The 4513-nt window shown below is 37.1% G+C and overlaps 1 pseudogene; it reads right to left on the bottom strand.

Moving 5' to 3' along the window:
- Positions 1-523: 523 nt before the first annotated feature.
- LOC130844409 (tigger transposable element-derived protein 1-like) lies at positions 524-2616 on the bottom strand (annotated as a pseudogene).
- Between the last annotated feature and the right edge of the window lie 1897 nt (positions 2617-4513).

Below are 4513 nucleotides of genomic sequence, written 5' to 3'. Positions count from 1 at the left end.
GCACAAGGAAAACAGTAGGAGACCTATAGTTTACTACCTAACAGCTGCCCTTTCATTTTTTCAGTTACTTCATCTGTTCTCACCTGTTCTCTTTCAATGCAAGTCTGTTAGATGAATACCTGTTCTAAACCTAACCTCCCTCCTATGCAACTCCAGATATCAACTCAAACATCTTTTTCTTAGGGGAATCTTTTCCTAGTCGCTCTGCCCAAGGAACTTGTATGTGTGTGTGTCTATAATGTGTAGTATGAGATATATAGATACCTAATACTATAGTATAAGTATATATGCATGTAGTAGGTATGTAATTTGATACACAGACATACCTTGGAGATATTGTAGGTTTGTTTCCAGGCCACCATAATAAATTAATACTTCAATAAAGCGAGTCACATGAATTTTTTGTTTCTCAGTACAAGTTATGTTTATATCGTTCTGCAGTCCATTAAGTGTTTAACACTTTTTATGTCTAAAAAAACAATGTGCATATCTTAAGCAAGAAATACTTTGTTGCTAAAAAATACTAACCATTATCTGAGCCTCTAGTAAGTTCATAATCTTTTTGCTAGTGGAGGGTCCTATCTTGATGTTGATGGACGCTAACTGATCAGGGTATGGCTGCTGAAGGCTGGGGTGGCCGTGGCAATTTTTTAAAGTGAGACAGCAATGAAGTTTGCTGCATCGATTGATTCTTCCTTTCATGAATGATTTCTCTGTAGCATGTGGTGCTGTTTGATAGCATTTTATCCACACTAGAACTTCTTTCAAAACTGGAGTCAATCCTCTCAAACCCTGCTGCTGCTTTATCAACTAAGTTTATTTTATACTCTAAATCCTTTGTTGTCCTTTCAATAATCTTCACAGCATCTTCACCAGTAGTTTCCACCTCAAGAAACAACTTTCTCTGCTCATCCCTAAGAAGCAACTCCTCTCTTAAATTTTATCATGAGATTGCAGAAATTCAGTCACATCTTCAGGCTCCATTTCCAATTCTAGTTCTCTGGCTATTTGCAACACATCTGCAGTGACTTCCTCCACTGAAGTCCTGAACCTCTTGAAATCACCCACCAAGGTTGGAAGCAACTTCTTCCAAACTCCTGTTAATATTAATATTTGGACCCCTTCCCATGAATCACAAATGTTCTCAGTGGCAGTTAGAATGGTGAATCCTTTCTGGAAGATATCAATAGTATGCCCAGGTCCATTCAAAGAATCACCATCTATGGCACCTATAGGCTTAAAAAATATATTTCTTAAATGATAAAACTTGGAAATAGAAATGACTCCTTGATCCATGTGCTACAGAATGGATATTGTGTTAGTAGGCAGGAAAACAACATTAATCTCATTGTACATCTCCATCAGAGCTCTTGGGTGACCAGGTGCATTATCAATGAACAGTAATATTTTGAAGGGATCTTTTTCTGAGCAGTGGGTCTCAACAGTGGGCTTAAAATATTCAGTAAACCATGCTATAACCAGATGTGCTGTCATCCAGGCTTTATCGTTCCATTTATAGAGCACAGGCAGAGTAGATTGAGCTCAATTCTTAAGGTCCCTAGGAGTTTCAGATGGTAAATGAGCATTGGCTTCAACTTAAAGTCTCCAGCTGCACTAGCCCCTAATAAGAGAGTCAGCCAGTCCTTTGAAGCTTTGAAGCCAGGCATTGATGTCTCCTCTCTAGCTATGAAAGTCCTAGATGGCATCTTCTAATAGAAGGCTGTTTCATCTACATTGAAACACTGTTGTTCAGTGTAGCCACCTTCATTAATGATCTTAGATAGACCTTCTGGATAACTTGCTGCAGCTTCTACATCAGCATTTGCTGCTGCTTTTTGCACTTTTGTGTTATGGAGATGACTTCTTCCCTTAAATTTCAGGAATGAAGCTCTGCTAGCTTCTGCAGTTTCTTCTGCAGCTTCCACACTGCTCTCAGCCTTCATGGAATTGAAGAGAGTTAGGGCCTTGCTTCGGATTAGGCTCTTGCTTAAGGGAATGTTGTGGCTGGTTTGATCTTCTGTTCAGACCACCAAAACGTTCTCCATATCAGCAATAAGCCTGGTTTGCTTTCTTTTCATTTGTGTGTTCACCGAAGCAGCACTTTTAATTTCCCTCAAGAACTTTATCTTTGCAGTCATGACTTGGCTAAGTGTTTGGTGCGTGAACCCTAGCTTACTGCCGATCTCAGTTTTCATCATGCCTTCCTCATTAAGCTTAATCATTTCCAGCTTTTGATTTCAAGTAAGAGATGTGAGACTCTGCCTTTCACTTGAAAACTTAGAGGCCGTTGTAGGGTAATAACTGGCCTAATTTCAGTATTGTTGTGTCTCGGGGAACTGGGAGGCCAGAGGAGAGGGAGAGAGATGAGGGAACAGCCTGCTGGTGGAGCAGTAGGAACTCACATAGCATTTATTGATTAACTTTACCATCTTACATGGGAGCAGTGGCACCTAAAACAATTGCAATAGTGACATTAAATACCACTCATCACAGATGAGCATAAAAATATAATAATGATGAAAATGTTTGAAATAGTGCAAGGATTACTAAACTGTGACACAGGGACATGAAGTGGGCAAATGCTGTTGGAAAAATGGCAATGAGAGACTTGTTCATTACGGAGTTGCCACAAAGCTTCAACTTGTTAAAAAAAACACACAGTATCTGTGAAGCACAATAAAGTGACACACAACAAAACAATGTATGCCTGTGTGTATATATATCGATATCTTATACTACACTCAACATACACATATATGTATCATATTACTAAGCATTTTGATGTTACAGATAATAGATAACATTTAGATAATGTTACAATTAATATATAATGTTACAGTTAATAGATAATATTTAGTTAATAAGTCAAATCAATGGCAATTCTCTAACCTAGATGTTTGGCTTATAATGAAGAATCTATTAAGGTGATCTGCACTAAGTTAGAACCAATGTAACAATTCACCAAATACACTGAGTACATAAAATTAAATAATATTTATTAAAGATACATTTCGGAAAGACAGTAGCTTACTGAATTGATGATAGTCTTATAAAAGTTGCAGTGGGTTACAAATCAGCAGACCTGGGATGTCCCTGGTGGCACAATGGTTAAGAATCCGCCTGCCATTGCAGGTCGTGGGTCCGGGAAGATCACACATGCCACGGCACAACTAAGCCCACGTGCCACAACTACTGAAGTCCGTGCACCTAGAGCCTGTGCTCCACAACAAGAGAAGCCACCACAATGAGAAGCCCGCGCACCACAACAAAGAGTAGCCCCCACTTGCTGCAACTAGAGAAAGCCCCACACACAGCAACAAAGACCCAATGCAGCGAAAGAAAGAAAGAAAGAGAGAGAGAAAGAAAAAAGAAATATTCAAAACAAAACAAAACAAAAACAAAAACAAATCAGCAGATCTGAATTTTAGGCCCAGATCTACTGCTCATCCCTGTGTGAACTTAGGCAAGTCTTAAAACTTCTTCTCTGAGTCTTATAAGAAACCAAGACAATAATAGCTGTTTACCTGTTTTACATGGTAATTGTGATTGTCAAATTAGTAAACGTCACAAAGATGATGTGCAGAATTTCATTTTATATGAAACATGAATTACTTTATCTCTATTAATAAAACACTTAACTTTTACTATAATAGCTGGAGAAATGGAAATACCTTCAGGCAGTTCAGGTACAGTGAATACTACCATCACTTGGCTTGAAAACTAGAAAAGCCATATTTGTCCTATTTAGCTATACTAGAAAAATATATGTTTAATATTCAACATTTCTAACACCCATTATATTATGCTATAGAAGGCATCTTTACACAAGTGAAGTAGATGTATCAGTATTTTTTCTTCTACATTATTAAAACTATATATATTAAATTTTATATATGTAGTTCACATAACATATGTGGTTTATATAATAAATAACTATTATATATTTTTATGGTCCTGTACATATTTTCTTGCTTGAGCAGTTTAAGTAAGATACTCCTTCCCACTTAGCTGGAAGACACAAAATATTTCATATTAGATAACAAAGTGAGAGTTCCTACATTAAGCATAAAAGGCCAGGTTCTCAAGAGTAATGGTATGTGAAGGCACTATTAAAGTGCAAATTATCTAGATGTCTCCAACTAAATTCATGAAGAAATCAGAGTTAAGTAAATAGACATTTGTAGAAAAATAAATATCCCATGTGAGATAGATATGTTGATTAATATTTTACATCAGTTTCCAAGTTCTTCTACTTCCCCTCCTATAAAACTAAAAATGAGAAACTCAAAATTACATATTCTAGATTCCTTTATAGCTAGAGTTCTAGAGGGTCAGTTAGGCTCAATAGATGAATTCTTCAGAATTTTGGAACCAGATTTTTCCTGCTGTACTTTTGTCTGTCAAGTGATATTATGAAACTACTTAGAAGAAGTCGCAGCTGCTGGAATTGATACATTTGTGCTTTTCATCCTCAGTCAATGCCCACAGGAGCTGTGGCTATAGACACAGTGGG

This window comes from Hippopotamus amphibius, chromosome 2 (genome assembly GCF_030028045.1).
Source record: "Hippopotamus amphibius kiboko isolate mHipAmp2 chromosome 2, mHipAmp2.hap2, whole genome shotgun sequence".
Classification (NCBI taxonomy): Eukaryota; Metazoa; Chordata; class Mammalia; order Artiodactyla; family Hippopotamidae; genus Hippopotamus; species Hippopotamus amphibius.
This window is presented reverse-complemented; position numbering and strand designations above follow the sequence as displayed.